Source organism: Kryptolebias marmoratus, linkage group LG13 (genome assembly GCF_001649575.2).
Source record: "Kryptolebias marmoratus isolate JLee-2015 linkage group LG13, ASM164957v2, whole genome shotgun sequence".
NCBI lineage: Eukaryota > Metazoa > Chordata > Actinopteri > Cyprinodontiformes > Rivulidae > Kryptolebias > Kryptolebias marmoratus.
In genome coordinates this window covers 11,086,548-11,098,463 of record NC_051442.1, presented here as the reverse complement: position 1 = coordinate 11,098,463, position 11,916 = coordinate 11,086,548, and the positions used below count along the sequence as shown (strand labels likewise).

Sequence of the window (11,916 nt, the reverse complement as noted above, 5' to 3'; positions counted from 1 at the left end):
CACTGATACAATCCCTTCAAGCTCTCAGCAATCATTCCCTTGTCAAATGTCTGCTTTACAAGTCATTATGAAACTGCATGGAGCTCAAACTTGCGTCTCAACTCGAAAACAGACTCAAAGTTCTGTTTCAGAGAACCGTGTAAGGGGATAGTACACTTCTAAGCTCTAAATCATTGTGTTCGGATTCAAAAAGTCTATGTTCTATAAAAAGACCAGTGCAGCCATTCATTGTCCATTTTAGGAGGGAAAGATTTACAAAGGAAGAAGAAAAAAAAAACTAAGAACATGAATTCCTAAAGCTACTGGGAGGAGATTTACTCTATTTTCAAATGTCCTTTTACTCACCTTGTTGGGTTGCCATAGTATCCAATCGAGCAGCGTGGGGTGAACCCATAGTGTCTGTGTGTTATCTCTCTGTAGCTTGGCTGTCTTGCTTTTATCATGAGTCCAGGGGCTTGCTTAACCGAGAAAGACTTCTCCTAGGAAATGAAAATGGATGACTGGCTGTTTGTCTCCCAGTACAGTCTTAACTTGGCCCCATGTACTGTTTAAAACAAGTGTTTTTATAGGTTGGTTTTACCTCTCTGACATGGTATGGGGGAAAATGGAAGAAAAAAACAAATAATTTTTCATTTATTGTATTGATTGTAAGGGAACTGTTTCTTAAGTGTCTAAATGATGCAGCATGTGTCTGACTTTAAAAATGAACTTGCTGCTTTGCTGAATTGTTAAACCCCTCAGATGAACTCTTTGGGCCTTAATTCTACTTCCAGCAACAGTTGTAATCAACAATTTCGCCTTTTTCTAATCTTAGCCGGCAGATATTCAGGCACTGGGTGCTGGTGTAATCCCATGCCAGACATCACGGGTGGTTTTCCAGTATACTAGAGTGAGTGAATAAGGTTTGATTTGCTCATTCTTGCACGTTTTTCAGGGTTTGCTGTGAATGAGCCAAGAGTCTCGAAGCAAGAGTCTCCCCACAAGGGTTGTGATTTGCAGTATAATGGTAGCTGGTGTAAACTCTTTTTTTCCTCTGTCAGTGGAATATGTGGCTTCTCAGATTGGACACACATGCTCAGAAGTAATGTTGCAGCCAAGGTAATAAACTAATGGACTTTTTTCCAGATTTGTTCTGTTCTAGTCTTAATTTGACTATAAGGTTGAGATTGTGGAACATTCGATATCCTGCTCTGTCAGTTAGAGACAAATTCAGGAACTGAGTCAGCTGATGAAGTACGTTACTCTTTGGTCAGAAATTATTTGGAATAGGAGATTGGGTTGTGAGCTTTGTCACGTTCCTGCGATTTGAGACAAATGCAGACTGTTCTCAGTATTGTACCAATATTTACTGTAGATAGAAATCACTGTTTGGATTTTAAAATGATCGTGCTGGCCCGTTTGGCTTGGTTTTGGTCTTTGTGCTGTTGCTTTAAACAATGAAAATCCAGCCAATGTTTAATATCAAAGCAATGAAATGTGTGACCAGAAGACGAGAATGAAGAGCCCACTGTGCAGTTTGATCTTGTTTTGAGTCTAGTCTGGTTCCAGGTTTTTGTATAGTCATTTCTTTCTTTGTTTCCTTTATTTGCATTGTTTCTTTATATCTGTCTCAGTACATCTCTTTGCTCTCTCTCACTGTTTGCCTAGACACACACACACACACACATTTCTGTGTGTAGAAAGCGTCTTATCAGTTTGGGCACTGTAGTAATCTGTAATGTGCTGCACTGTTTATTTAGCCACTACACAAAGGAGTTATTTATTTCTTGGTTTCCCTGCTTTCCTTTTCCTCCGCTTCCTTCAAGTATTTCCCAGGCATGAGAGGTTGTAATGTATGTGTGTGGCATTCATATCCGTCACGACCACTTTCATAACCTGAGGTGTTAAAAGGTCGTGAGAACAGGGAGAATTATGAATGGCGCGTTCGCTGATTTGCATCTAAAAGTCATCTTATCTTTGTGCAACACATGAATGATTAGGAGTGCTTTGGAGTTCATGCGGTTACTTTCAAGTACGACTGTTTTCTTGCCATAGTTTGTCTTTCCAGATTTTTTGTATAAAATCCAATAACGTGCTGATTTTCTGACTTTCACCTAACCAGACTGCTGGGAAAGCACTGTTAACTTGATGACTTACACTCCCTGGTCACAGAGCAAATGCGCCACCAGCACACATTAATTTATGATTTGCAAACTTCACAAAGCTAATGTGAAAGACTCCAAAATCATTTCAAATACAATAAACATAAAAATAAAATCAAAGAGGCCCGTTATGAAGGGAAATTATGCGCGGTAGTTGAGAACAAGGCATCAAAGCGGAAAGCTCTCGTGCAAGCAGATATGCAGGTGCATGTCTGCATGCCACACATCTGTCTGTGTGTACTTGTGTACACTGCTGAAGCCAAGATATCACTTTCAGCAGGTGATGCAGCTCCCCTGTGATGTTCGGCATGTGGTTTTCTGGTCAAGCTTGTTAAACGGCACTCAATCATCCGGACAGACACACAGATGTGCTCATGGGGGAGGCGTACAAAGAGATGGAGAGTTGCTTGTTGATAAAGCAGAAGAACAGTGCAGGAGTTCAGATGTTCAGCAATGTTTGTTGGTAAAATATGGCTTTAACAGTAGAAAAAAAGGAGCAGGGGTCAACAAAAGGAAAGAAATAAGGGAGGCAAGTAAGCTAAGAGTCATGAGTAGTCACAAGCTTGACTCAGTTTTTTTAAATTTTCCCTTTAAAAGAACAGCATTAGAAACCTGCAAGGATATTTACATGCATACAAGGTGTAGGGTAAATTGAAAGCCTCAGTCTGTTTATTCCCCAAACAATTACGAATATGCTGCAGATAACAATAATGCTTGCTGACATACTGAGCTCACACTGGAGAACATCTGCATAATAAATTACAGCTTATTTGACGACCAGAAGGGGTTTGACAGATGTCTGCATAATATGATTACATCTTAGAAAGAAGTGCAAATAGCTGCATTTCAGTCAACATTTCAGACTCATTCCTGCTGGAAAACGTAAACAAACCACTGGTTTTAGGAATTCAACAGTTTAAAACAATATTTTAGAAGCCCAAAGCAAAGGAGAAAAGCAAACAGATGTTAATGATGCAAAGACTAGGTAAATAAGTATGATTAAGAGAGGTAATATTACACAATATATTAATAAAAGTACAAGAGATCTTTATGACAAATCTGTTGGCATTAAGGTAATTTCAGAGTTATGCATTTCATCCATATTGCTAAGTCCTGTCATTCACACAAGTCCTTTTTGCAGTGCAGATGAATGTATCAAATGTACAGCCTTCAATATAAATTCATGAACTTTTGCATAACTACTCCACAGATATTTTAAAGATATTTTGCCTTGCATCAAACTGACCTTCACGTGGATATTCTGTCCTTGATATTTCCATCATTTCAGCTGCTTAGCAAGCCTGGCTGGTTTTCATATATAAAAAAGTTGTGTGTGCATAGTGTGGAGATGAAAGAAAAACACATAGGATGAAGACAGGTTTCCTTCGAGAGGTGGCATCAGTCCATCTGAGTCTCCCACAAAACCATGTAGACAAACATAGCACGTCTGCCTCTAAGAGCCCTCAGACATTTAGGTGTGATGAGCGAATTCAGAAACTCTTCATTGCCTCCATTAAATGGAATACTAATCAAACAAATAACAGGTATGCACTCTGAAACTAACTGCATTTGTTAAACTAATATGAGACGAGCTGGAGACGTGGTGTTGAACTGAAAGCAAGAAGGTTATTCATCTTATGCTTTCTGTAACAGTGAACCCGTCCCTTGCTGGTGTCCTGCTGAGTTTATCCCGCGCGCGCCCCGCTCCGGCNNNNCCTTAGGAAACCAAAACCAGAGCAAACCACAGTTTACACTTGGAGTTTAGACAGTCCTCTCAAGCCCAGATTCACAAAAAAAATACACTTTAGATTTTATTGCGCTTAAAAAAAGTGTTGGGAGATGAATTTTATCGTCCGGTTAATGTCTCCGCTCCTGCAGTGGCGGCTGCGAAATGCGTAAAAAGTCCCTGCTGCTTTGTTGGCGCTTTGTCCTTTGTGTGTTTTGATTAATCTGTCAGTCTGTGCTGTTTTACTTTGATCCGTGGTTAAGTGAAGACAGGCTATAGGTTGCAGTAATCACCACATGCATCAGCTGCATCCAACAGGTGATAAACGCTGACAAACGCTGGGGTTCGCACACAAAGAGACACCGGTGCGACGGAGTATTTGGTGAATCATTTCATGCTGCTAACAGCTGGCTCTGTTCTGACATGCTAAGTCTCTGTGGTACACATGCTGTCTATTTCTCACCAACTCACAAGTCTCTCAGCTGCAGGCGATGTTGACAGAATGAGTGTGACAAGGGATCAGAAGGGTGTGTTGGCAATGCGAACTATTCTCATAACATCCATCATCGCTCACTGGGAATTCATCACCTGTTTGCTACTGCGGGCTCAGATGCCACATATAAAATTAATTTGGGTTTAGCTGTGCTTGTAAAATTAATAGATAATGAGGTGGACATCGTTTTTAACAGACTGAGGAAGTAATATATTTCCTATCCTTTCATCAGGGTTGTTTTTTTTAAACATTAGGCTTAGTTTTTGTTATATATATACATATATACATATTTTAGTCACAGCTGAAACATGTTTGCCAGTTGTTTTGGTTTATATCATGTGAATTGTTAAAAATAATTACACATTACATTTAGTGAAAGAATTGTTCCAGCTAACATTTAAGGATTTTTCATTTACTGACAAAGGTCAGAGTAAAATAAAAAATTGATGCAGAGCATTTATGTTTATTTGCAATTTGTTAACCAGCAACTACAACAAGACATATGACAACCTATGATATAAGTGTTCTGCATTTCAAGGTTCTGCTTTTCAATAATAAATTCGGCCAGACAGATCAACCTCTACTGATGCCCACATTTGATGTAAAAAAAAGTGGGGCAGGAAAACCCATTATGAGCACTGTGGTGACAGAAGATAAAGAGTGAAGGACAACTGATATTTCCATCGCAGTATTCAACAATAATATCATGATATTTAACAATATATATATATATAACAATATTCAGTAATATCACAATATTCTCCAATAATTTCACAATTGCATGTTTTCGTAATGTTGTTTAGTTCTGTTGTACGGTGCAAATCTTATACCTTTTGCAACCCTAGTTGGCCACTAATCAAGAAATGAGAGGATTTTAGCACACTTGATTAAAGAAATGGTAAAAAAAAGCTTCACACCTCCTAAGCATCTGCATGTTATCTTTCTTCAAGTGAGCCAATTTGCTGGCATTAACATTTAATGCTAAATAGCTCTTTTAGGCTCATGGATATTTCAACATGCATGATTCTATGTATTGGTTCTGCTAATAGGGCAGTCATTTAGTCTCAGTGGATAAACTGCTGACAGGTCACTTGAAAATACACATATATATGTATACATATATGTATATTGCACTTATAAAACCTCAAACCTCTGAGACGGGGTTCATTTTCTAGTCTAGTCTTGTGGGACCGAGCCAGTTGGTCCAACAAGGAAAAACTCTAATCTGTGGTGGTCGAATTGGGAATTCTGTGAATGGTGAGTCCTTGTTCTGTGAGGTCTCCAAGCCATAGTGAAGACAGTTTTCCTAATGACTGTTTCCTCAGTAAACAGTAGTTTTAAAGAAAAGTATACACCTTGAAATTTTATTTTCAGCTTTTTTGGAAGTTGTAACGTGACCTCATTTCCAGTGGTCTCGGAGCCTCACAACGAAAACGCTTTTGCTGTAACCACAGGTGTTTCCAAACCTACCACGGCCAAAAGCTACACAGCGTAACCTAATAGTAAAAACACAGCGCATTTGGTTTTATCGGGGCTCCAGTTCAGAGCCCAGATTTTCCACTGTTCTTAAAAATCTCTCCCTGCTACAATAGTTTGAGTGGTAATCAGCTTCACATTGTAAAGTCTTATCAAACCGCTTTCATTTTGCTAGAACATTATTCAGCTCTTTAGTAGTAAAGCATTTTAAAAAGCAGTAGTCTGGTTCCATATCACAGGTTGTTGGGATATGCCATGTTTTAAACAAATCTGTGTTCATTCATGTGTGATCTGACTTGCCAATGCCTCTGTAGAGGGAATGGTCTTATGCCTCATTAAGCACAATACTCTGTACCATATGGCAGTGAGGGCTTTTCTTCTTTCATTTCCTTTTTTATATCCCTTTCTTTTTCCCTCTCAAGTCTGATTCCTTTTTTTTTCTTCCATTTCTTCATCTCATGTGGTGCAGAATATTTTCTCTCTTTAGCTGTTTTTCTCTTGCAGTTTTTACCTCATGTCTCATGGGCTTTATTCTTATGACTGCTACATCAATTATGGGAAATATTTTTTTTATTGTGCTCACCTGCTTGTTGTTGCTCAACATAACAACAGATTTACAAGAACCCCAAACATGGATCTGACATTCTTCCCCCTGCTTTGGTTTGGAGTTCACGATAAGAGACGTACAGCAAGAAAAGAAATGTCCCCTTATTACAATTTATGCATCATTAACATTTTTTGGAGCAATTATTTTCATATTATCGAAAAACTGTTATGGATCACTCCCTTCTGCCTCAAGTGACTTGTTTTTTTTTTTTAAACACAGCACCAAATTTGGTCCCACCAACTGTTTGACATTTTGGCTTGATGTACATTACAAATCAATTATGACAGGTTTGGAAGAGTAGCTTCCACTGTTGAAGGAACTGTTTTTTTTTATTTTTAATATCGTCAATCAATCCAAGAAATGCAATTTTCAGCCAACTCTACAACTGAGCCAACAGGTCCTGTGATCATGTGAACGAATTTATATGCTACAATGAATAAAGGTGTATTAGTCATTCACCACATGTTAAAGACTGAGATAAACCAGGGGTGGGGAATCCTGGTCCTTGTGTGCCACTATCCTGCATGTTTTACTTGTTTCCCTGCTCCATCACACCTGATTCAGTGGTTAAATCACCTCTTCATGTTCTGCAGAAGCCTGTTAATCACCCATTGATTCAAATCAGGTGTGTTGGAGCAGAGGAACACGAAAAACATGCAGGATAGTGGGTCTCCAGGACCAGGATTACCCACCTCTGCTCTAGACTGACCTCTTGTTTTGACCACTCACCTTCCTGACCCTCTTAAAAGCCACTATTCTCAAAATTCTGTCCCCTTGAAAAAAGTAACTCGAGATAGCAAATTGAATGCTAAAACTTAAAGCTGATGAAGATTTAGATCATCCAATGACACAGACCTGTTTGGGTTTTTGGTGATGGAGTCTACAGACAGTAAGTTTGCAGCAGTAAGAGACATTCCTAACATTTTGCACCACTTCCATCAAAACAAGTTTTCTTTTGATGCTTTCGCGAAGCACTGTTGCTGAATGAAGCCCAAGAACCATTGTCCTTTGGATATTGAGGATTGAAACGTGCTAATTCAATACATTTGCGATATACAAAACATATCTTTACTGAGAAGAATGTCCCTCCACAGTCAGACTCTGGTAATGTGGACACATTCGTTAGTGGTATAAAAGCAGAGATAGTGGCACTAATCAATGGAACAAGTGATATCAAAATGGTGCGGTCACAGGATACAAAACCCAGACAGTCCTGTAGCCTCACTCAAACACGTAGACACTGCCTTTCTGTTCCTGCGTATCTCTCTAAACCAGCTCTTCTGAGCGGCTCTTGCTTTGTCCCGTTTACTTCTGCTGAGGGCCTCACATTCTGTCTGAACAAGTCTTTTGTCACTATCTTCACTCCTGTTGCCTGAGTCCTCCATTCTTTTCTCCACCGCAGCTTGAGAATAGAAGGACGCTGTACATGAAATGAAAGCCACGTGCACTAAAAAGGGCACATTCACTCTGCACCAGAACAGCAGGTGATCCTGAGGATCCTAGTGGTTTATTAGGTCACACTAATCTAATTTAATGTCACACTGAGTTAAGTTGGTGTAAATTAGCACGCTTCCTGTGTTTCTCTGTGTTATATTTGTTTAGGGAGGGGTTCTCCAGTTTGGGGCAGCAGGTGGTCAATGATTTAAGGGTGAAGGGCGACGCGAGTGGTTGTTTCCCAGTGTATCAGTTTCTTTCATTCAACTTTTCAAAGAGATGGAGCCTTGAGATGCAATGTCAGTGGGGGCGGTGAACTGTTTTTGCATCTCAGTGTGGTAAAAAAAATGAATTTTTGTAACTGAAATCGGCGCCAATGCAGCAACAACCTTGGCGCCGATTCATCCGTATCCCATTTCTGTTTACTTTATTTACCTTTCGAGGGTCAAAGACAACACAGACACATTTAATCATCTCCCTTTCCCATTCGGCTTCTTTCTCACCTATAGGGCTCAAACGTGGAGGGTTGCCGAGTGAAGCAGGGAGGGGAACGTTAGTATTCCAGATTTTTTCCCTGCTTTAACAGTGCCAAAAGACACAGTATTAAACATGGCTGAATTTGCCTTGTCTGTATGAGATCACAGAAATAGCAGTGAGCAACGAAAGACATTTTATATACAACATGGTCCACATCACATCTCTCGCCATCTTTACATCTCCCAGATGCACGTCTGTCAAGCGTGCACCTCGTATTGTCTTTTCTTTGGACTTCAGCTTTTATAAGAATAGGTTCTCACCACAAGATGCCTATTTAAGTTTGGAGCAATGTTGGTAAGAGTGAGAAAAAGTTTCCACTCCCTGAAAGTGGAATATTTTACTGGAGATCTTTTCCTACTTCCCACCTGCCCTCAGTAACCTCCACTACTGCTTTTTTGTGCCTTTTTGTGATTCCTGTCTGATGATGTTGGGCTGTACAAATACCAAAACTTTGTTCCTTGCATGCATTGTGCTGTACGTGCACATTTCTGTTTCGATGGTATCATGTAAATTGAATTAAATGCATGCAGAGAAATGAACTGAAGCGCACAATGAAACCAGAGCTTCGGCTTAAATGGTTTTAAGAGTAGGAACCACGTTAAGCAGGAAAACTTATTTCCACTGTCGGGCCTTCTGTGCACGCGAGCATGCACGTGCATTTGTGGTTTCTGGCTGCTGTGTGTCAGGGCTGGAAGTATAACAGGAGTGGAAATAACTCTACTATTTGCATGGGCAACTGCCGTGATTTGTTTCAATGAACTGTGAAAATCTTTAGCTCTGAGGGCAAAATGACTCAAATTAATGAAAATGTGACAACTAATGATTCAGGGAGAGATGATGAGAAACGGGATAAAAGTGTTGAAATGAAAAAAAATTCAACAAACAGAAGAAAATTTGATTTATAGTGGTTGATTAGTACATTTGTCTTAGTCAGCAGAAGTCTATTTTTCAGACTGTCATTCTGTACAGTAGCCTTCTCAAACTTCATGTAGGACAGGCAGAATAATAATTTAAATCACAGGTTTTACACAAGAAATAAAGATCAGTGCACACACACACACACACACACACACATATATATATATATATAATTTTAAAATAGAACCTTGCAATAACGCTTGATGAATCTATAACGATTCTCCATATTCCATCTTTAAACTAACACTTCAGTTTTTCCTAAATGAAAAATTCTGGTCATATTCAACAAAACATACAAGACAAATTCATTCACCTCAGTTTACATTTCATGGCTAAAGGCTTTGATTATCCAACTTAAAGCAGCCATTTAAACATTTTTTTTATATGCCATAATTTTAAATTTAGCTTCAAAACCAAAACTTCATTTACTTTACTTCGTGGTGGTCTGGTTTCTTTTTTTTTTTTTTTTTAACAGCCTTACTGTAACTCGTCGTTAACGAGAAATAATTCTTCAGCTTTCCTGTCACTTTTTCAGAATTGATTCCCTTTCTGCAACCCATACGAAGTCTAACTCTTACAAGGTCTTTGACAGAAGTCAAATCACACATCAGGTGTTTTTATTGGAGTCGTGAAAGGACTCCAGGATGAATCTCGCTGACATGAAACAGTAGTTGCCGCGTGACGTTTTAACTTCATGCTAAGTACATTTACAGGCTTTTGGCCCGGCTGATAGGTGTTGGCTGGGGTTAGATAAACCCTCTCATTTGGCTTGTGTTTCTTCTGTGCTGCTGTAAGTGATTTAACTTTCTGAGTGAGGATGTGTCAGATTTAATGTCAATTTAGGATAACCAACATTCCTGGTGCACGTGGCCCAAATTCAGCTCTGTGGTTTTGGATTGGGTTGACTGTGGCCAAACACACCCTGGTGTGCGCTGTGCAGTTTGGAAAACTCTTTATGCTACATGGAGTAAATCTTTCAGCTTTGCAATAACATATATAATACAGAATATGGTCTAAAATGGGAAAACGTCATCAAGCAGATAAAAAATTAGAACAAAATGAAAAGCAACAGATCTCTGCACCGGTTAACATTAAATGACAACATTTGGTTTGCTTGCTGCTGTCACGCATCAGCGCTTAAAGAGACAGTTCAGATCTTTTAAAAATAAATTCTCTGGAAAAGTGATGAACAGTTATTATCTTATTTTTTTGAAGACAGCTGTTTGATGAACCTCAGTTCGGAAAAATAGGATTAGTCTGACCAGACTGATGAGCCAAAGCTTGGCCGAGAGGGTTGCTGCTGTTACAAAACAACTCCAATCTCAGCAGGTAAGATGGTAATTGTGCAAAACTTTTCCACAGAACCCCACCACAAAGATCCTTTGACGTTTTCTCATTGGGCAGCAGAACATGGTTTTTACAGCAAGTAAAGAGCAGGTGGTTGGCTTGAAAACAGATAGGGATGCATTTTGAGTAAACGTGATGACTAATTTATTTCATATGGCAAAAACAGATTGTCCAACAGATTCTGTCAAAACAATACTCAAAGCGACATCAAACACAAAGTTGTTGCCTAGTAGTGATCTAAGTTTTAGAACATTTATAGTCTGTGTGAGATGCAAACCATTTGCAAGAAAACATTTGTGTGTGTGCAACTATTTATCTCTTAACTGAGCTGTTAATGGAGTGACATAGTGATCCAATCTCTCTTTGTGTTTAAATAGGTTTATATAGGGCACAGACATTTATTCACGGGCCAGCATCCCCCTCTTTGTAGGAAAAGTATCTATTTAGAAACCTGGAAGTGATTTCTGATCCCGTCAAACGGTGATCATACACAAGCAAACACACATGTGACACGCACAAACATTTACGCATGCCGCACAAACACGCGCGTGCTCGTGAACACCCACACTGCTGGCTGGCTGCACGGCGTGTTTTGCGCGCCCTGCTTCAGGGGACAATTACGGAGGAGCTGCCTGATTGCGAGGATCTTGGAGTGCCAGAACTGCTGCTCTGATGCCGGATACGAGGGTTAATGTGAATCCATCGTGGGGTATTTTCTCTTCTGAAGCCTTTGTTTCTTATCTAAAGAATGCTTCTTTAAAGTCACGCAGATTGAGAAACTCAGATGGCAGGAAGTGCGGAACAGATGATACGGCTTAGTTTGTGAAGAACGTGTAATACCAAATCAGTTTTTATTCTGAAGAAGTGAACCGTCCTGGTGATAAATTGCAAAGTCTGAATTCTGATGACTGAACTCATGGTGTGTAGATGTACAGTATGATAAAACAGATTAATTGCATGTAATGCTTAAATGGCCTGTGTGCAAATAAATATATACTAGTTAAGTGAAAATCTTAAAGGGAAAGGGAATTTATTTTTACCCTGTGGTTTGTTGATCTAGTTTTAGTGTGAGTTGGAAAGTTTTGCAGATATTAGTCACCCTCTCTCAAATATTGTTTCACAAAACACATTTGAAAAACTCTTGCACTTCATTCAGAAACTTCATGCACTATAGACACTATTTTCTTTTCTAACAAGCTAAAGCTGCGTCACAGTCACCTTTTGGAACTGGCAACGC

General features: G+C 39.4%; 1 protein-coding gene across 2 annotated transcripts in view; it reads left to right on the top strand.

Annotated features, from left to right (window-relative positions):
* LOC108236991 (protocadherin-16) overlaps positions 1 to 11,916 on the top strand; it is a 91,138-nt gene that overhangs the window by 27,455 nt on the left and 51,767 nt on the right. The window lies entirely within an intron of this gene.